This window comes from Pygocentrus nattereri, chromosome 10 (assembly GCF_015220715.1).
Source record: "Pygocentrus nattereri isolate fPygNat1 chromosome 10, fPygNat1.pri, whole genome shotgun sequence".
Classification (NCBI taxonomy): Eukaryota; Metazoa; Chordata; class Actinopteri; order Characiformes; family Serrasalmidae; genus Pygocentrus; species Pygocentrus nattereri.
In genome coordinates, this window is record NC_051220.1 from 29,461,753 (window position 1) to 29,483,376 (window position 21,624).

The 21,624-nt window shown below is 39.8% G+C and overlaps 1 long non-coding RNA gene across 1 annotated transcript; it reads right to left on the bottom strand.

The window, feature by feature from the left end:
- Nucleotides 1-11,652: 11,652 nt before the first annotated feature.
- LOC119264173 lies at nucleotides 11,653-15,860 on the bottom strand. Its single transcript, XR_005130842.1, has 4 exons — nucleotides 15,581-15,860; nucleotides 13,857-13,901; nucleotides 12,673-12,782; nucleotides 11,653-11,729 (listed from the first exon to the last, which is right to left on the bottom strand). It is a non-coding gene; the product is annotated as an uncharacterized LOC119264173 (long non-coding RNA).
- Nucleotides 15,861-21,624: the final 5,764 nt, after the last annotated feature.

Consider the following 21,624-nt stretch of genomic DNA (forward strand, 5'->3'; position numbering starts at 1 on the left):
TCTGATGTTAGATTGCGTCATGACACTTTCTGGAGTGAAAAGGCAGGATTTATAGTTCAGAGTATATGGCTCATAATACTGATAATGTGACATAGCTTGTCATGTAAGGCTGGTTGAACAAAGCATTTTCTGTAGTCCTTAAGTAAAGTCAGTTTCATTTTTATTGTTTATAAGACTGGCTTTACTTGGTGAAACTTACATGTAACTTTAGTTACTTTAAAGCTACAAGCCCAATTCTAGAAAAGCTGTATCAGTAAGTGAAATGCTGATAAAAACAGCATTTAGTAAATTCTCTTTGTCCTATATATTAAACTGAGAACAAAAACTGCAAAAACACTATTTTATGTTTTACTCTACAAACCTTGTTAATTCATTTAATTACTGCAACACATTAGAAAAAATTGGGACATGAACATGTTTACCAATGTGTTACATCACCTTTTCTTTTAGCAGGGTCTGGAAAAAAACCCCAAACTGATCCAGTATTACACAATAGTAGTAAAAAAAATAATGTAGTAAACAATAATATTAAATCTTTGCCATTCTTCTATTATACAAGTCTTCAGCTGTCAGACCATACAGAGCCTTCATGTTTTCAACGTGAGATGGTTCTGGACTGCAGGCTAGCATACACACTCTTTGATTACACAGCCATGTTGTTTTACCATCTGCAGAAAGTGGCTGTTAACTTCATGCTGATAAAAATCTGGATAGTCCTTTTCTTCCTTGGCCCAGTGAACATGATGCCCATCATTTCCATAGACAATGTTGACTCATTCACATGTTACATGTTTCCACTGTCCATCAGTCCATTTCCAAAGAGCTGCAGACCAGAGGAATCAGCAGTGTTTGTGGATGTTGATGTCATATAGCTTCAGTTGTGCATAGTAGAGTCTTAACTTTTGCGTGTGATAATTAAACATTTGTAGATGGAGTGACGGTGTTTAGTGACAACGGTTTGTCAAAGTATTCCCAAACTCATGTGGTGCAATCCATCACAGAAGCACGTACATTTTTAATGCAGTGTTGTCTGTGAAATCGAAAGTTATGGGCATTCAGTTATGGGGTTTGGCCTTGTCCTCTACACACCCTGCCCTGTAGTGTGGGAAGTACTTAAAATCCTTTCAGTCACACATAGAGAAACATTTTAAACTGTTGGATTTTTAATTTTTTTTTTTTCTGATACATTTTGACAATGTGGCGAACCTCAACCCATCCTTGCTAATAAAGCCTTTCCTGGACGCACATTTTATACCCAAACATGACTGCATCACCTGTTTATCTGTATTTTTGAACATTTCACAATTTTCTTAGTTTTAAATTGCCTCATAACACCTTTTTTGGAACCTGTTGTGAACATCAGTTTCATAATGTGCGCATGTTTAGGTCAATTCATTTATCCCAGGTTTTTTTAAATTTGGGTTTGTACTTTCAAACTATTGACTTCCACAAATAAACAGACAAAATAAAACAGTGGTTTATAGGTGGATGAAAAGATGACCCCCTGACTGACTCAAGGTGGGTAGTTTTTCATTTTGTCTGTTTCCATAGCCATGAAAACAAATATGAGTTTCTTAAAGCTTCCTGCATTAACTAGCCAGCTAATGCAAAATTTTTCTTTAGCCTGCTGTTAATGTGACAAATATCTACATTCATTTTCTCTCTCTTAATGTTCATTCATCTCTCTCTCAATGTCCCCTCATTTTACACAGAGCTCAAATTCTTCTCGGATCCAAAAAATGAAAATTATAGAAGGGGGGACTGAGACATTGTCCTTGATGATCGTGCTGTGCTTGTAGATAGAGCAGACATCAAATAGGCTAATAGGCCGCACAGATTTTTGCAGATGACTGGATGTTGGAAGGTGAAACTGACTTTGTGTTTATTGTGGTGATTTTGGCAGTAGAAGTGAATCAGACTAAGCGTATCAGTGAAGCTCATAATCATAAGCGGTTTTCTCTTTCAGCAGGCTGGAAAGAAGATGACAGCTGTGCTGAATGTGGAGAACAGGAATGGTAGGTCTTCACGCTAAAGTATGGAATATTTACATACGTGCTGAAGTTGTGTCAGTACTGGACACTGTGAGAAGATGTTACCTATTCCTGTACTACCTGCTCCTGTTCCTGGGTTTCACTTGGACCTTTAGCTTCCTCACTGCTGATCTCATAGTGCAGAGACAAGGTGAGACCTCAACTGCTGAAAAAGCACCACTACATGTTGTCTGTGTTTGCAGTATGTAATGTGTACACCGATCATAATATAACATTATGACTATTATGAACATTATGAATATTATGACCTTGTTTCTACACTGGCTGTCCATTTTATCAGCTCCACTTACTATATAGGAGCAATTTGTAGTTCTACAATTACAGACTGTAGTTCATCTGTTTCTCTGATACTTTGATAGCCCCCTTTTACCCTGTTCTTCAGTGGTCAGGACCCCCATGGACCCTCACAGAGCAGTTACTATTTGGCTGGTGGATCATTCTCAGCACTGCAGTAACACTGATGTGTTGGTGTGTTAGTGTGTGTTGCACTGGTACGAGTGGATCAGACACAGCAGTGCTGGAGTTTTTTTTATCTATTTTTTTTCTTGGAGAATGATTCTTTGTTGCTGCTAGAGAGAGTGAATCACAGTAATGGACTAGGTAATGGTTAAAGTACAGGATATTACTTTCTGTATTTCCTTTGTATCTATTATATTGATTGGATTGTTTTAATGAAATAATGAAAGCAAAAGATAGCATCATGTCTTTGTCCAAATGCTGCACAAGCATGGCAGTACTGACATGCCACTTCTAGCAGATATATTTTTTATAGCTGTCTTAGCAAGGTTAAACATTCTCAAGGGACAGTCTGCAGGGTCAAAGAGAGCAATGTGGCAGACAGAGCATCAGCACTACAAAAGCCAATTCAGACCCGCAGTCAACAGCCATTGATTTTCAGTGGCACTGTCCAAGAGACTGAAGAACTGTCAGTCACAGGCTGGACAGATGGTAAGAGAGATGGTCAGCTGCAGGGACTTTCTACCTGATGTTCAAATTACGAAAGAGTAAATAGCAAGTTAAGAATTTGTTAAATTGCTAACTTCTAACACATATAGTTATATAGTAATGATCTGTAGTAGTTAAAAGGTGTGGATTATCCTGAGTGTTTTGTCTAGTTGATATTGGTGAACTGAACCAGGAATAAGCATTAAAATGTATACACAGAGCCCTGCGATGGACTGGCGACCTGTCCAGCGTGTATCCTGCCTTCCGCCCGAAGACTGCTGGGATAGGCTCCAGCATCCCCCCGCGACCCTGACGGAGCAGCGGCTTAGAAAATGGATGGATGTATACACAGATGACTGACAAAGGAAAAATCAATGTGAAAGGTCTTAGTAAGGTATTGGGCCAAAATGAGCTGCCAGAGCAACTTAAGTGTGTCTTGGCAGAGATTACCACAAGTCTCTCAAACTCTACTCGAACAGCCCACTTCCACAAGATTCCCTCAGTTAATGTTTTGATGATGGAGGTAGAGAGTGCTGTCTGACATATTGATCCAACATTCCCCATAGCTGTTCAACTGGCTTGAGATTTGGTAACTGCGAAGGCCAGAGCATATTGTCACTGTCCAAAGAAAAATATATATATATTTAAAAAGTAACTTTACTGGAGGTGTATATCGCACATGCACGCATGCGCACTTTTGGAGAATCAGGTGAGGGATGATTCATTTGCCCGTAGCACTGATTCATTTTAAATATTGGACACCACGAAAAAGGGAGTGATGGGGTGGGAAAGGGGGTGTTTTTTATTTCCTGCAGTTCTGTAATGTTAAATGCTAATAAAATAAAACGCTGCTTGATTAACAGAAAACAAATAAAACATTGATCACAAAAAAACAACAATCTGACCATAGCAGTTTTTCCATCGCTGTAGACAAGTCCCAGGTTTTGGCACCACTGAACTCTTGTGTTTGTCTTCGTGATGAGGATTTCTGCACTGCACCCCAGTACAATATCTCTCTCTGTGTAGGACTCTTCTTGCTGATAGAGTCTAAACATGTACTACATTCAAATTCTTCTGAGGAACCTGAGGAACAGTTGCTCTTTTGTTTTTCATTTCATATTGCACTAGTTCATCACATTCAGCATCTATTTGCAGATAAAGCTTTAGTTTATTTCTTTTAGCAACAAGAGAATGTGAAGTGTTTTACTGCTGTGATGCTCCATAGTTCCAGTAGTCTATCAGACTCAGAACATGAAGCATAGTAAGTAACAGTAAAGAAGTATCACATCTAGTCATTGTGTATATCCCCATTTGTCAAGAGCACTTTTTGGTGTCCTTTAGAGTGGATCTCTGAGGAATATTGGGCTAGAGTTCGGTACGGCTTCTGTGGGTCATGAGAAGGCCGACCCCCCAATTAAAGAACAGTTGTAGGTGTGGACAAGGTTGAGGAGAAAGGGGAGGAGATGGGGTGCAAAATTGTCACGAGTAGGAGGAGTGAAGGACTGGTATTTATAGGAAGCTAGAATGAAGTAGGAGGAGTTTAGGTGTGGTCTTTCCTCAAACTTCAGTTATTTCATAACTCCATTTCATGTCAACAAGATGCAGGAGATCTTACATGATTGCATAAATCTTTGGTGGCTTCAATTAAAGCACAATCTTTTATAAGTGTAAGGTTATTTTCTTAATCCCACTGAGCTCACAGTATGAGTATAATTCATTTTATTTCCTAGCAAATTCTCACAGTGCAAAATCATAGATTATTGTTAGAGAAAGAGGCCCAGGTGCACATCTGCAGCAGTTTACTGGTTATTAAATCAATTTATAAAAGTTTTTCAATTGCTGTCCAGTTGATAAAAACACCATTAGCTACTCCACTTGAGCACCATTTGAGCTCTCAGATGCATTCATACATATGAACGCTCCCTCAATGAGTTTATTACACGATTTAATCTACCATATGCACGGCAAACAATAGAGAAAGAGCCTTAACAGATGCAATTACTGTTCCGATTCAGTGACTTTGTTCAGAGTAATTTTCCTTTTTATTTCCCTGAGGGATTTCTTGTACAAAGCCATGAATTAAATAAATAACACTATCAGAAGAGCATTTGGCTAAATGTTTATTTTCCAGATTTATTTAATTTTCCTATATCATTGTTGGAGAGAATGGCTAGCGAAATTCAATTACAGCTCTGACTTTTAAAGAAAATTACGTATCTGCAAATATGTGATTTAGTCCTAGCTTTCATACAAGACAGGCATTGAGCAGACTGGACTTCTGTAGCCTAAAACACTCTCTGATAGTCAAGTTGGAAAAATCAGGCTGATCGCTCTGTCTGTGTCTTTGATTGATTGAGCGTTTTAATGCAGCCTCTGTTGTCATCATTGATTGTCAGGTCGGGGCATTAAATTATAAACCTGTCTTGATGAGAAGAGCCACCTTTGAGAGCATTGATTAAAGTCTGGATTGGTCTAAAGATTACGACTTTGTGAAGTGTCACACTTAATACAGCAGGACAGTTGCATGACTGAAGACTCTATAGAGAAAGCGGCTCATAAATGCACTGGCACTGTGACTGTGCCTAAACCAATTAACTTCCCCAAATAGCGACATGGCCATGAGATTTAGCGTAGTTAAGCGAATTATGCAAATGATCATGAAGCGCCTGTTTCGTTTGACTGACTTCCGCAATGAAATAAGGCGTTGACCATCTCAAGCAACCAACCTCAGTATGTGGAGCATTACGAAGGCATGGTACACTGGTGTTCTACATTTTATTTACCAGGACCAAATAAAGCTTTAGTGAAGTATCACATTGTTTCCTGGACATGGCTTAAGTCTGGTCTTGGACTAAATTGCAATGCTAATGGTGAATGGCTGTTGGACATTATATTATTATATGATTAGCCTTAACCTGGGTCTAGGAATCTGGCCCTATGGCAGTTTATTGATTAATAAATGTATTAATGTATCTCTGTGTGGTTTAAGTTTGAATTGAAACATACAATGATTGTCCACTTTATAAAGACTGAGCTCATAGGTCCACTATATACAGAACAGTGTTAAAGTCCAAGACAACCATTTATTTATTTTATGTCCTGTCAATGCAGGCATTAAGTACAAGTGATTCATTTTCAGGACAAAAACAGTTTCAACAGAAAATTACAAAGGAGGATCAATAACAACTCAACATCATTGCATGTGTTTGGGAATACTTGGATTTTGGAGGTGAGGAAAAACATCCCTTCAGATTTCTTTCAGAAACTGAAAGTAAATCTTCTGAAAGAATGGAAACTGTAATGATTTGCTTTATATTTAGGTGTTGTAATTTTTATGAAATATATATGCTTTCTGCTTGTTTCCTGATGCTGAAAAATGAAGAATTTGCACTTAATGGAGATTTTGACTGGAAAAGAAATGAATGAATGTCTCTGACTTTTGCACAGTCCTGTATATTTAAATTTGGTGTAAGAGATATTACAGTTTTGTATAACTGCTAACATCCTTTTGTCCAACCTGTAGTCACATTTCCAAAACTCTAAACACAGTAAACACAACATCAGTCTTTAGTGGGCTATACCATTAATACAGTTCATGTTGTTTTTGCATAATATGCAGTCATTTAACATGTTCATACAATGCTTACATTTTCTGCACACACAAGGTTACCCAATAACAAAATTCTGGATCTTTCTTGTCTTATTTATAAATGCTTGCACACAGCATGTCAAAAATGAAAACCTAAGGTTCAAAACCTTAAATATTGTGTAAAATGCATAGTCCTGCAAAAAAGCAGGTGAAAAGCTATTACTGTGGTACACATTTTTGTGAATACAGATCATTGAAATAAAATGCAGTAATAGACCAACCACAGCTGATTCCAATCCCAGTTGGAGACACAGCCAGGTGCTATCAGTGACATGGACACATAAAAACTGAGTTTGGTCAATGTGGGCACAGGAGCAGAGAGAGTGACAGAGGAAAGAAAAATCATGTCTGGACAAGGAAGAGGAATATTTGGGCCAGGGCGAGGAAGAGGAGTAAGAATGATAAACGATGGTCTGTCACTGAGAGAGGCTGGTGAAAGAGTGCAGCCTAACCTCAGATGGTCAACTGTGGCTTCCATTATCCGGACTTTTAAACAAGCTAACAGGAAAACAATACATTTTACCAGTATATTCCTACTGATACTATACCTGTAACTGCAGACCACCAGTCCCACCGCTAATACATATGTTGTATTTTTGTTCCTTTACTGTAAAGGAAGCAGCATCTGCCTCCCTCTGGGGTAAGGAGAAAACTCCTGAGTGAAGACCAGGAGCATACCATTGTAGACATGGCCATTGCTGACAATGGAATAAAACTTCAGACCAAAATAATAGAAAATAACCCAGTATTTCACAATGTGGAAAGCATTAGCCTGACAACCATTGCCCAGACTCTGACGAAATACAGAGTTCGCATGAGACAGTTGTGCACAGCTCCTTTTGAAAGGAACAGTGAGAGGGTTAAGGAACTCCGGCACCAATATGTCCAGGTATGGTGTCTGTCCTACATACCTGTTATGTCTTGTAATATAGTGAATTTTACACTATGCCACCGTGCATGGAAACATGAGTTACAGTATGTACAGTAGGACAGACCGAAAGTGTGTTCAAATACTGTTTGATGTCTTTTAGAGAGTCATGGAGTTGGAAGCCAATCGGACCCCACATAAACCCATTTATGTGGACAAGGCAGGAATTAACCTGGCTAGAACTCGTCGGCGGGGTAGAAATATCATTGGTAAAAAAGAGCCACCACTAATGTACCAGGTCAGAGAGGAGCAAATATCACAATGCATGCTGCAATCTCAAGTGCTGGTTTGGGCCTTCACAAGTGCCAGATTGGTCCCTATAACAGTGACCTCCTTCTTTTGTTTTTGGATTAACTCTACCAACAACTGGTAACAAAAACAGAAAGGGAACAGATGGTAGGAAACATGAGGACATTTGTGATTACATTGGACAATGTAGCATTCCACCATTCTCATGTCATCACAAACTGGCTTGCAGACCATGATGTCCCTTTTCCTCCCGCCCTACTCGCCTTTCCTCAACCCCACTGAGGAATTTTTTATATGTGTATTTTTGTACCTATGGGACCAAGGCTAATTATGTTTATAATTATGGTAATTCTTACTTTGAGTTAGGCTGCAATTTCATGTCCTTAATAAAATATAACCTTTACTGCAAGACTGTCACAGACTTCGTTTGGTCTAATCTACATTCCATTCAGTACGTTACAGTAATATCACAGTATGTTGCCAAAAATGCACGCATTTGAGTAAAAAGTCCAAATGTAATGGATTACAGTAAAAATGAACTGACTTATAAGAAAACAATGGATGTTATAATGTCTGTTGTTTTCTGGGAGAGAGTAAAACATTACATCCAATACTGTGTCTGTAGTGCCATCAACTGTTAGTTTTTTGACAGTGGCTGTGCAGTGATTGACTTTATGTTCCTCTTGAACAGAAAATCTGCGCTAGTGTTTTGAAAGAATGATTGGATACTGAACCAGGTTTGCTGTGTTTTAACAGAGTTCGTGCATATAGAGAAAACTTTGTTTGCATTGTGAAATGCAGAGTTGGTATTTAGTTAAGAATATGTGCTTTTGAACAGGATATTAACTATTTGGCTATTTGTATGAGGTAGATGTGTTTATTGATTCTGTGCTGTATAGCTGACAGAACTTAATATCTAGTTAGACTGTGGTTTACATTTTTTAATTTAGTGCCACCTTTTTTGTGTGTGTGTCTGTGTGTGCATGTGTGCCTGTGCACGCATGTGTCTGTGTGTGTGTGTGTGTGTGTGCCTGCGTGTGTGTCTGCGTGTGTGTGTGTGTGTGTGTGTGCATGTGTGTATGTGTTAAACTATGAAGCCGTTCTTCCTCCCACAGCCTGAAGAAAAAAATCAGGCCATACATCACCCTAAACCTCCTGCGTCTTGTGCAATGTTTAGTCATGCCACACCACAAACCAGAGAGATCAATAATCACTCAGGCACTGAATGTCAGTGGTCTTGAAGCCATTGTCTGTCTCCTGCTGTTTGTAGGTCCTGTATTACTTGCTTGTTAATGCTTGTTTGGATCCTCCCCTGAAAGACTTCATGACAAAGCCTGACTCATTTTCATCAGGTATTTCCCCTTAGTTCTGTGACTAAAGAGCAAATTCTGGTCTACAAAGTCTTCTATTTGTCTGAAGGTTAGGACCTGATGAGAAAAACAGGGTGTGGACAAAATGATGGAAATTGTCAATAAACCCACACACACATTTTCTAAGCTGCTTTTCCTTCTGGATCACAGGTTGCAAATAAACATCCATCCATCCATCCATTTTCTAAGCCGCTTCTCCATCAGGGTCGCGGGGGGATGCTGGAGCCTATCCCAGCAGTCATCGGGCGGAAGGCAGTATACACCCTGGACAGGCCGCCAGTTCATCGCAGGGCAGACTGCAAATAAACAGATACGGGTAATGAGGTGCTGGTTATTCAGCATCATGGAATGCTCTTGTATGCGTTGCGTGTTTAGAAATTGGGGTATTAATAAAGTAGAAGTGATATATTGATCATATTTAGCTGCTGTGGCCAGTCAGTTAGTGGGATAAAGGTTTCCTTTGGATGACTAAGCAAAAAAACCTGTCCAGATTTTGTGCTTGTTGCACTAGATCAAATGCTTTATGTGTCTTTGTTTTTGCTTGTTGATTAGTGGTTTCAAAAGTAAGCCTCAGTTATATACTGATTTACTTTGTGAAGATACAGATGCACTGCTTTGTTTATACAGATTGAATGGATGAATAAAGTAAGTTACATTTTGCAATCATTTCTATGTCAGTGTTCACTATTATTGCTGATTTAGTTTGGACGTTAAGTGTTTGGATGCATTGGTAATATGTGGTTTCAAAATTTCTTGTTTTGCTTTCAAATCTAAAATAATAAAGATTAAAATGCAAAATTACCTTTATACATATACTTTTTGGCGCATACATGCAGCAGTGATGAAATATTATTTCCATTACTTGCCACCTGATTGAGCAGCTTGATCAGGTGACTGAATTTGTTTTTTAATCTCAGAGGAAAATGACCTCTCATTTTTTTTCACAATAAAGTATTTACAATGTCTGTGCTGTGTACAATGAACTAAAGGAAAACAAAGGCAAACTAACTGCAGAGTATTACATCTTCAGTGGAACATCAGCAGAGGTGTGGATCCTGTAATCTGAGTAAGATCTCTGCCTTTGTTTAAGCGTAAAGATAAAATATCTTAAGGCCCTTTAAATATGACTCTAGAAAGAGAATAAGGATGAACATTTTTGCTTCACTGTGCAGATTTTATACGTGAGAAAACTTCTGCATAACTACAGTATAATAATATTGTGACTGTCAGACCAAAACAGTGCAACTCCATGTTTTTGGTTTTTTATTTATTTATTTTTATCATTTGAAATTTTTAGTGGAGACAATATGCAACTGTAAGTAACTATAATATATAAGGTGGAAGAAGATATTGAAGGTCTTATTAATAAACTATATCTTAAATGTTTAAGAGAGGATTCCATGCAAAAGTGATCATTTAATATGTAATATTTAACTGTCATGGCAGCTTTAACCTTTCTTTACACAAACTGCTAGTGAATCAAAAGTCATGTGACTTGGTAATGTGGGATAGGAAGGCAAATACTACGCTTAAAAAGTATATATACATTTCTTAGGTAACCATGAAGTACTCTTTTTCTCATATTTCCTTTTTCACCTTTTCAAAGTTAGACAGGGTTTTTACCAACATTTTGCTTTCTGTTCCCAAAGTGAAGCAACCACTAGTCCTGCTGACTTGTTTTCTCCAGTTTCAGTGTTGAAAATAAATTTGTAAGTCACTTCCTCCAAGCTCCACAGTATGAACTCTTTTAGTAAATGGTGGCCTTCGTGTGAAATGCTCCCTCAGAACAACATTAAATGTGTCAATTGTGACCCCAAGTGGAGATACTGAGTAACTGACTAGTGTGAGAGTCCAAGTAGAAAAGGTATGAAAAAAATTGAAGAATCTACTCTACATGTTCCCCTTGTTGTTCTGACTTTACAATTGAGAATAGCTTACATTGTTGATACGTCTATATGATGTGAATGGTACACATTTGTAAATGTAATACAGAAAAAGAGAAGTCAGTCGTCCTGTAAAGATCATCTCTGTAAAGGTCCAGATCAAGATAAACTTCTGAATCAAAACCTTTTCTTCTCAAACGGTTGACGCCAGGTGGGAACTATCTTCGCATAGACTTTTTCAATCTGAAAGAAAATAATTAATAACAATAATTACTTTTTCATTTCTAATGAACAGCTGTCCATCTCGTCTGGCAATTTATCAAACTATTAAATAAATTCAATTATTTATTAAATAAAGCAAACATTCTTACTAAAGTCACAAAAAAAATTCATGACTCACTTGCTCTGACTTTTTGACCCCGTAGCGTAACAGTGTTGCTTGATGTTCACTGTTGTGAAACAGGATATCGAAGGTGATGGTTTTAGTCATCACGTCTTCAATCTCAGGCTTGATGTGGGAGTAGAAGTCTCGAGGAGGGTGTTTATCATCCAGGTAATTATTCACTTTATATTTTTTCCCAACTACGTCAAGTGGGTCCAGCTTTACAGCAGAGTTCAAAGCTCGACCGAAGAGCAGGAGTTTTGTGTCCGAGTCTAAAGAATGTTTGAAAGATAGCAAAGTTTAGTACTGTCACTGCTGAGCTGAGAATGGTCCACCATGATCTACCACAAATCATATCTAGTCAGCTGTGGTCCTGTGGTGGTTCATTTCCATTTAATCAGCAACGGATGAGCTACAGTCAGTAACTTTGATCCTACAGTGTGGATGCTTAGTGTTTCTGATAAAATGGCCAGTGAGAATAGCTACAAAGAGGTGTACCAAAAGAACTGTATATATATACACTCCCCGGCCACTATATTAGGTACACTTTGCTAGTAAAAGTATATAATAATATTGTGACTGTCAGACCAAAACAATGCAACTCCATGTTTTTGTTTTTTTATTTATTTATTTTTATCATTTGAAATTTTTAGGGGAGACAATATATAAGTAACAATAATATATAAGGTGGAAGAAGATATTGAAGGTCTTTAATTAATAAACTACATCAATTTTTCCTTTGTTAATACCAGAGCAGATATGCTTCATAGATAAAGGCAGCGATTCCTCAAATAGACATGTCATTTAATGTTTCATTAGGAGCTTGAAATGTGCGTAGTTGTTTTAATAACTACAAAAGTGCTTAACATCTTATTTCACGGCATGTCTGTTTGATTTCACATATGAATGTTCAACAAAGGCACCAGATGACAAAACAGATATGAGTTTTGATATGATATCTACTCCCAGGCCCTTAGCAATTAGATCAATTATGAAACGACTCGCACTCTACCACTATCATTCATCATTTCATCTGCATTAAATACAGGGTTGGCAACTGTGTGATGCATGTTACTGAAATATCTACCAAAAAAATAAAATAAAGCTTAATTTTTTTTTTCAGGAACATCAGTGCTCCTTGGCAAAATCATTTTACCAAGATATGTCACATAGTTCAGTTTTGCAGCACTTTTGGAAGGTAAAAATAACACTCACTTATTATACAGGACAATGTCAGGTACCCAGATCAACTCTGATGGCACTCTAATGGATGTTACATTGTCAAAATCAGAGGGCTTCCAGCGCAATTTATAGTCATTCCATTCCTGCAGGGATTAAAGAGACAAATACTTAGACTTATTGGTGTGAATCAGTATAATAACATCATATTCGCGATATCTGCATACATCTGCACAGACTACCAGTTTTAGTAACTCTATTTCAAAAAGCAAATTAGATTTGCCTTTGAGTCTATCAGTATGACTGCAATCATTTTAAGAGTAACTGGTTTCATTATAAGAGTTGTTTATGTTACAGCTAGGGACAGCGGTGCACAAACTAACATGAGGAAAAATGTCATGTGGATGTTGTATGGATTAAAACAGGTTCAAGTAGAATATGCTTCATCATAGAATATGTCTTCATCTTATATTAATATAACAACATCATCTGTGAATTCTGACAGCAATCTGACAGACATTTCTCTGTTTTGCATCATAAAAGTAACTTGTTTCAACAAGTAATTTTCAGTCATTGATGTGTATGTATATATCATAGAATTCACACCTATGTTATGTTCATTTCCCGCCCTTCCCAGTGTGTCCAAGCATTATGTCCACATGGCAAGGTTAGTTCTAATTAAGTGCCCAAAAAAATAATGAGAGAAGTCCATATCCCCCCATGTAAATTCAAAATAGTCTGTTTATTGTTATCTGTTTTATGCACAGATTCAAAAATGTACCACAGATGTCACATGAATAAAATGTATATTTATACTTTACTGTGCTGAAATTTTCTACTTTGTGGTTAAAAGTAAATTAGCCATGTTTGACATGCTCTCTTTTTTAGCCACTGTTAGAAGTAACCCCTCTGTCTGTTACAATTACCCCACCTATTGGCTTAGTTGTAATGACTGCACTCACTCCTGCACCCCTGAATTGTCCATAAATAGTAAATGCTGGAATCAAAGTTCATGTTTTCATTTGTAGCAGAGATGTGTAGGTTACTTATATGCAAAATATTAATCTTGCTAAAATAACTTTAAAATGATTAAAATTAAAAAACAAAATGTGTTGTGCCCAGCTCTCCCTGTGCATACTGTGCATTATATTTGTAGTTTCAAAAGTACATTTGTGAAATTTCACAGTATGAGTTGTGTGGTCATGTATGAGATGCACCACCTGCTTGAGCCATACATTAGTTGTCATCATCTGATTCTTCTCATCCTGCCAGGAAACAAGAGAAGACAGCTTAAATCAGCCAAGTAGTTAATTACATCCGGACAAAGACAGGTTTGTTAAAGGAGGACAGAGAAGCGCAGACCTAAAAAACTGACACACAGGATCTAAAAAGGACACAAAAGGATATTTGTATTAGGACCACTGGTTTTCATATTCTATTGATTATAAAATTATTTCATTAACATATAAAGCCCTAAATGGGCTCGCTCCTGAGTACCTACAAGACCTTATTTCCCATTTATGAGCCATCACGACTACTCCCAGAGTGCTTGCTTATTAATAGTTCCCAGAATTCAGAAGGCTGCAGCTGGGGAAAAAGCTTTTTCTTATAAAGCCCCCAAACTCTGGAATGATCTTCCAGAAAATGTTTGGGACTCAGACCCAGTCTCAATCTTTAAGACTAGGCTGAAAACTCACTTATTCAGTTTAGCTTTTGGTAGGTAATGTTCCCCCTTAGATAAAGGCAGCAGATCCAGGGGTCCATGGACACAGGGAATTATAGTAAACTGAGATGCTGGTGCTGTCGTCCTGCTGCTTGCTCGCGGTCACTCAGGTTTGTGGACGGTGGAGCGGAGGGATGCCAAACTGTTTCAGAGTGCTCTGGTTCTCTCCTTTTAGCTAAGCTGTCATAGTCAGATCTGCCAGAGTCATTAGCCACACTCTGTAAATGTTTACATCCCCTGTTTTACGTACAAACGGACAGAATAAAACTAATTCCCTCTCCCTGCTTTTCTTCCGAGTATACAATCGTCCACATGTCCGGCCGGACACTGAAGGACGACTGACTGTCGAGCCCTCCTGCTACCCACTTCAGACCAGCTGCCCATGCCCCAGCTACCACCACCACCTGCCTTGGACTAGCTGCCCACCCTACACTGATGTTCTCATAAACTCCTAGTTATTACTAATACCAATATTACTGCTATTAATATTAGTAGTATAATCACTTGTAGTAGTATAATGCCCCCTGGTGAGCCTGGTTCCTCCCACGGTTTCTTCCTCAGTTCTGAGGGAGTTTTTCCTTGCCACTGTTGCCCCTAGCTTGCCCGCCGGGGGGGGGGTTTATATTCTTTTTTACATTCTTGTTAAAACTTTGTCTTTTCTGGAATTAGATATAACAAATATGGTTCTCAAAAAAAAACATCCATTGAAAAGTACTTTTGAGAACCAAAAGGGGCATCACAAAAAGAACGCTGTTGAATGATTTTCTCACTAAGATTGAGAAGACTGAGAAGACGTTGCTTATACATAAACAGACTAGGTCAACTATATATATATATATATATATATATATATATATATATATATGATGATGGTGAACAAAGAGCTCATGTCTTTAGGGATCATTGCTTCAGGGAACCCCAAACCCTCCATGCACAAAGAACTCATTCCAAACAGGGAACAGCATCATGTGCTAGACTGTGGATAGGAGCAGGTGAGCAGCAAAAAGTCCAACGTCTGAAACCTTTGAAAACTTTACACGCCGTTTAAATTCTACACCTTTTGAAATCCACACAGATGGAACCTCTCCTTTGAACCTGATTCTGGTTCCCTGCATGTGCAAGTGGCAGCATGGGAACTATGCAATTTCCATTGAAATACTGGTGTTCCTGATTTCGTTCAGCTTCACATGCGCTGTAAAATGTTAAGACTTGTTCACTTACCAGCCTCGCAGAGACACACACAGCAGAGCAATGAGGTCTTCGCTAAGAACGTTACTAGATGTCGTCCCATCTCCTTTACGACAACAAAGTCCAGAGAGAAGCTTTAAATTACACCTAACTTGATCTGATTTACATTATATCACGTTTCCTTAATTAGTTCTTTAGTTGCCTTCCTTGCTGATCTTGGTCCAGTCTGAGTCCTGCTGGTGCGCGGCTTTGGAATCAGCTCTCTCCCGCAGGGAATACCGAGCCAATAGAGAAGGAGAGCGTTTCCATGGATTGTGACTCGTGGGTGGGATTATAAACCTTCTCATGAGCGGTGTATTATCCCACCGGTATTCAGGCGCACACCGCTGAATGGAGAGCGGCTTGTGAGTATGTACGAGTAGCCAATCACATCGCTGGAGACGGAATACCATCAGCCAATCACAGGGGCAGGATTTGTCGAAATACTGCATCTGTGGTGAAACGTGTAGGATTCACTAACCTGCGACAATACACATTTAGAAATGGGTTTTATTGATTGATAAGGAAACGAACTTTGATTTATTATTAGAATGCTAAACACACACACACACACACACACACACACACAAACCCTATTTAAGAAACTGACCAGGTCCTTACCATCGTCGACATTACTCATAAAAACTCGACACGTGTCGGTTTAGTGGCGCTTTTATTCAATGAATATATTTGAGGTTTAGACATGGTGACCTCTGGTTCCTATCACCACCACTGTAAAGAAATGTGAGTCTGTAAGTTTCTCTTCAGCACCATTAAAACACCGAAACACTCTGAATATCGTTGTTTACATCTCAACCACTGAATTATACAGACATTTTGGACAATCTGTGGAACTTCCCTTTAAGAGGAACTTTGAAGTATTGATACTGAGTTGACTGATGGGAAATAGCTAATAAACCCACTGCAGACTGTTAGTGTGTCAGATAGTAGCATGCACTGCAATTTACTTCATTTGAATGTGAATAAGAAAAATTACACAATGTGTGCAATTTATGAAATGTGTGAAAATGTTTTAATTCCCAGCAATGCCATAATGCCTGGTGATCCAGCAAGCCTACTGGTAAGTTTGTAGAAGTCTGTCAGTTACAGGTATTATGAGGTTTGCACACCAGAGGGTGATAAAATTCCTAATGTAAAATTTTACAGAATATTCAGAAACTTTCTGAAAGGTCAACCTGCTACTCAGGCCAGTCTTGAAGAAATAAGTGATGTAGGTGTCTACTGACATCAATGGGCTAACAACAGAAAAATCTGAAACATATCTGATGCAAGTATTCAATTCAGGAGAGACCTATCCGGTGTCCAGCTGCAGGGCAGGGAAATATGAAAATGGATTTAACCTAAGAACACTGCTATATTGAAATAAACCAGTGGATTGAGGATTAATATTTTACTTTTTTGAGCCTACCATCAAGCACACCAGTTAATGTTTTTCTAAGATTATGGCCACTATGACCCTAAGTGGCACAAATGCATAAGAAGCAATCCTCTGCTGTTGCACTGTTAGGGCCACAGTAGCACAGGCATAGATTTAAGGTGTGTGTGTCGGAGTGGAGGGGTGTGGGGGGGTCCTCTTCAGTGTTTGAGTGTTTTGAGTAGGATAAATTGTCCCCCCATCCAATAACTTGCTCTTCTGTTTAGCAGTATGTTGTGATTGCTTATGCTTTACAAATCTGACCAAAACTATATTTTAAATCATATTATTTTTAAAATATGGCTTCAACAGAGAGGAGTCTGGGAAATGCAGCCCATCAGCATCTTTCATGTTCCTCTACAGTGGTCACTGATGTTGGAAAGGTGTGTAAACTAAGCAGGCTACCTGTGATAATGCAAGAGACTGTAGCTTTCCTCCAGATTAACAACACTAAAGATGTTGCCTAGTTTGTTGGCTGGTGACTTTGATTTTGAGCTCTGTTGCCCCGTGCCTGGATGGTGCTGCCAACCGGATGTTAAAATGTTTGTTGAGTCTCACTCAATATTTCCCATTAAGTCATATCAAAAACAAGACTACAAAAATTTGGAGTGTGCACAATAGTGACACTAATGAATGGTGCCAAATGTAGATAAACATGGGCTTTTATCTTGAAAAGTAGAATGATGCATTCCATTAAAATGAAACAAAACTTACCGGGTTCATTCCAGTTTTGTACATCAAAAAGGTTTTGGGCAGTTGTAAGCCAGCACTACTGATACTGACTGCTGACTGGTTGCCTAGCTCTACCTATAGTCCAGCTAATTGGCTCTTTGGCTGAACAAAATGGTTCCTGCTCACTGATATCATTAATCTATGTGAGGCAGAATGTCTTACAATTTGACTTCAAAAGCACTCAAAAAAATTTTAGCATGAGGGGTACAACTCGAAGTCTGTGCCCATGACACAGTTTTATTTTGACTTGGCAGCCATACCACAAGCACAGATGTGTTCCATCTGGGGTTACTGATAAAATCTAAAGTGGGTCATCTTACAGTGGGGAAAAAATGTATTTAGTCAGTCACCAATTGTGCAAGTTCTCCCACTTAAAAAGATGAGAGAGGCCTGTAATTGACATCATAGGTAGACCTCAACTATGAGAGACAAAATGAGGAAAAAAATTCAGAATATCACATTGTCTGATTTTTAAAGAATTTATTTGCAAATAATGGTGGAAAATAAGTATTTGGTCATCTACAAACAAGCAAGATTTCTGGCTGTCACAGACCTGTAACTTCTTCTTTAAGAAGCACTTCTGTCCTACCCTCATTACCTGTATTAATGGCACCTGTTTGACCTTGTTATTTGTATAAAAGACACCTGCCCACAACCTCAAACAGTCACACTCCAAACTCCACTATGGTGAAGACCAAAGAGCTGTCGAAGGACACCAGAAACAAGATTGTAGACCTGCACCAGGCTGGGAAGATTGAATCTGCAATAGGCAAGCAGCGTGGTGTGAAGAAATCTACTGTGGGAGCAATAATCTGAAAATGGAAGACCTACAAGACCATTGCTAATCTCCCTCGATCAGGGGCTCCACGCAAGATCTCAGCCCGTGGGGTCAAAATGATCACAAGAACGGTGAGCAGAAATCCCAGAACCACACGGGGGGACCTAGTGAATGACCTGCAGAAAGCTGGGACCAACGTTACAAAGGCTACTGTCAGTAACACACTACGCTGCCAGGGACTCAGATCTTGCAGTGCCAGATGTGTCCCCCTGCCTAAGCCAGTACATATCCATACATATCCGTACATATCCATATGAAGTTTGCTAGAGAGCATTTGGATGTTCCGGAAGAGTATTGGGAGAATGTCATATGGTCAGATGAAACCAAAGTAGAACTATTTGGTACAAACACAGCTCGTTGTGTTTGGAGGAGAGTGAATGCTGAGTTGCATCCAAAGAACACCATACCAACTGTGAAGCATGGGGGTGGCAAATTGGGGGTGGGGCTGTTTCTCTGCAAAGGGACCTGGACGACTGGTCCGTGTACATGAAAGAATGAATGGGGCCATGTATTGTGAGATTTTGAGTGGAAACCTCCTTCCATCAACAAGGTCATTGAAGATGAAACTTCGTAAAAAGCATTTCAAGGTCCTGGAGTGGCCTAGCCAGTCTCCAGATCTCAACCCCATAGAAAACCGTTGAGGTCTGTGTTGCCCGCCGACAGCCTCAAAACATCATTGCTCTAGAGGAGATCTGCATGGAGGAATGGGCCAACATACCAGCAACAGTGTGTGCCAACCTTGTAAAGACTTACAGAAAATGTTTGACCTCTGTCATTGCCAATAAAGTATATGCATTGCTCAAAAAAATAAAGGGAACACTTAAACAACACAATATCTCCAAGTAAATCAAACTTGGAAATCAAACTGTCCACTTAGGAAGCAACACTGATTGACAATCAATTTCACATGCTGTTGTGCAAATGGAATAGACAACAGGTGGAAATCATTGGTGATTAACAAGACACACTCAATAAAGGAGTGGTTCTGCAGGTAGGGACCACAGACCACTTCTCAGTACCTATGCATTCTGGCTGATGTTTTGGTCACTTTTGAATGTTAGTGGTGCTTTCACAATTGTGGTAGCATGAGACGGACTATACAACCCACACAAGTGGCTCAGGTAGTGCAGCTTATCCAGGATGGCACATCAATACGAGCTGTGGCAAGAAGGTTTGCTGTGTCTGTCAGCATAGTGTCCAGAGCCTGGAGGCACTACCAGGATACAGGCCAGTACACCAGGAGACCGTAGGAGGACAACAACCCAGCAACAGGACTGCTACCTCTGCCTTTGTGCAAGGAGGAACAGGAGGAGCACTGCTAGAGCCCTGCAAAATGACATCCAGCAGGCCACAAATGCGCATGTGTCTGCACAAACGGTTAGAAACGGACTCCATGAGGATGGTATGAGGGCCCGATGTCCACAGATGGGGATTGTGCTCACAGCCCAACACCGTGCAGGACGCTTGGCATTTGCCAGAGGACACCAGGATTGGCAAATTTGCCACTGGCGCCCTGTGCTCTTCACAGATGAAAGCAGGTTCACACTGAGCACATGTGACAGACGTGACAGAGTCTGGAGACGCCGTGGAGAGTGATCTGCTGCCTGCAAAATCCTTTAGCATGACCGGTTTGGCAGTGGATCAGTAATGGTGTGGGGTGGCATTTCTTTGGAGGGCTGCACAGCCCTCCATGTGCTCGCCAGAGGTAGTCTGCGGTGGACTCCCCAAGACCTCTCTCAGGGCCATGTCCTTGGCACAGTGGCTTTTCAGCTGTTGCAGTGGTCCTTTCCTTGCTGTGCACTCATCAAGGCAGTGCATGTACAGCTCCACATCTGTGTGGCAGCCCAGCTACTAAAACCTCTGCTGCAAATGCTTCAGTGTCTTTACCACACTGAAGTGCCCCACACCAGCCGTTGTATGCGCCATGCCCAGAACCATCTTCCTCATAGCATCAAGTCATCAAGTCTGGCGCTACTGGGGGTTGATAGCGGCCATGGCACTCCTCTTGGACACCTTCCACTTTCTCCGTCATCCACTGCTTTGTCGATGCTGGTGAGGGTGCTGCTCATGTGCACTGTCCATGGCCCTCGAAGATCCACCGACCAGCACTGGCTATGCATGGTCAGCTCCTCCAGCATTGGCAGCTGTGATACCTTTGACCTGGCAGCGCACCCTGTCCCCAGAGATCCACCAACTGGCTCTGACACTGCATGTTTAGCTATTCCAATAGCTGTTGACTTCCCCCACAGGGAACACAGGCCACACTGCCAGGGAACCCCAGGTTGCTTGGCACATTGTCTCTTCATCAAACTCCTCTGCTGCAAAGCGTGGGGTTTGCCATGGCATTCATCTCCTTGCCAAGGATGAGTTCTGCACTCTCTGCATCTTATTCCTCACACTCACCATTACTGCAGCCATTGGCATCACCGCTGTTCAAATGTGGCTGCAGCCTGCATACCCACAATTACCTCCATCTCTTCTGTCCACTGTAAAGCCTCGCCAGGCAAATTGCCTTTGCAAACTTCATCCAGAGTCTCAGAGGCCTTATTACCTGTAGGAAAGCATCTAAAGCCAATCTATCACAGGCCTCCACAGCAAACCTTCCATAGGCCAGTCCCTCCATATTCTCATACCTTAGGTAGATACATGGGGTAGCTTCAGGTGCTGTGTTTGCTAAGTCATATCAGGGGCTTGTAGCAGCATTGGGCATGGATGCCATGGGGAACATAATCAGAATCAGAATTCTTTATTGATCTCAGAGGGAAATTGCAGTTGTTACAGTTGCAACCATTTATGTAAAAGAATAAACAGTTTAATAATTTAAAACAAAGATAAAGAGAAATTTGCACAAGATTTAAGTTCTTATGAATATAGTAAAGTGGCGTTGATTGTGATAATAAATATTAAACATCTAGTACAAGGCAGTTCAAATTATTGTACCTCTGAGTTATTGCACACATAATTATTATTATTACACATATGACCAGTATAGTTAGGTATTGAGTAATGCACAGATGAACCACACTTTGTGAA